The sequence below is a fragment of the Amblyraja radiata genome, chromosome 43 (genome assembly GCF_010909765.2).
Source record: "Amblyraja radiata isolate CabotCenter1 chromosome 43, sAmbRad1.1.pri, whole genome shotgun sequence".
Lineage (NCBI taxonomy): Eukaryota > Metazoa > Chordata > Chondrichthyes > Rajiformes > Rajidae > Amblyraja > Amblyraja radiata.
Window position 1 is genome coordinate 3684288 of NC_045998.1, and position 1335 is coordinate 3685622.

A 1335-nucleotide genomic window follows, 5' to 3' on the forward strand; every position below is an offset into this window, starting at 1 on the left:
TTCTTAATATGCACTGCCCAGTAGTAATACATAAAGTTAGGTAATGATAAACCCCCAGCTTCTTTAGGTTTACACAAATGCTTTCGTTGAATTCTGTGTAATCCCATATAAAATTAGTGATAGTAGAATCTAGTTTTTTGAAAATGTATTTTGGAATATATATTGGGATCGCTTGAAACAAATATATTAATTGTGGTAAGAAAGTCATTTTTATAGCGTTGATTCTACCTATCAATGAGAGCGGGAGCGTTTTCCAAAATTTTATTTTGAAAGAAGAGGACATGATTTGAGAATTAAGGGACAGAAGTTTAGGGGTAACATGAAGGGGAACTTCTTTACTGAGAGAGTGGCAATTGTGTGGAATGAGCTTCCAGTGGAAGTGGTGAAGGTAGGTTCGATTTTATCATTAAAAAATAAATTGGATAGGTATATGGACAGGAAAGGAATGGAGGGTTATGGTCTGAGTGCAGGTAGATGAGACTAGGTGGGAGTAAGTGTTAGGTAAGGACTAGAAGGGCCAAGGTGGCCTGTTTCATTGCTGTCATTGTTATATGGTTAAGATATTGTGAGGTTTTTTGGAGACATTAGTGACTATGAAATTGGTGTAAATAAGGTCAGAATAAGGGGGTGTCTGTGTACTTTTTGGGGAGCACTGTTGTACCTTTATATGTAATAATATTAGCCCGGAGGGGTCTTTCACTAAAGCCATGGATAAGTTAAAAACCTAAGGAGTAAGGTTAAATGAAACGCAGGTTTAAGACATCAATTGTGTGGGTGGCTGAAGAGGATGTTGGGGGGTTTGGGGAGAATGGCTGATTAAAACTTAGTCTGACCATTGGGCTCGTACTACATGTAGTGGCAATAATGTTGTGCTGTGTTTTTCCCTGCATTAAGTCCCTCCTGGTGAAAGATACTGTGAAACAACTGCCAATGATAACGGGTGCAGACGCATCCGGCCCTAAAGGAAAATGGACCTCGATGATAGAATACTACTACGATGGAGAAGAAGTATTAGAAAAATGTTGAATTAAGTCTGTAAGGGAAGCTGGATCTTTTTTCCTGCCTCATGAAAAGGGGGTGGGTTTTTGGCCAGTTTCTCAGGGAGCCAGAGAAAAAACACCACACCGCATTAAGCAAACTTAATTAAAAGAGTCTACATTTTAGGACTATGGGTGATTAGAAATGGGCCATGTGTGTGTGGTTTTCTTTGTCTGATGAGGCTCGGAGAGCCTCAAAGAGAGGAGTTATATAGAATATATATAGAAGAAACACGTTACTTCTTAAATATAACCAATATGCTTAAAACAGTAAAGCTCGCAGATGTCAGCTATTTTG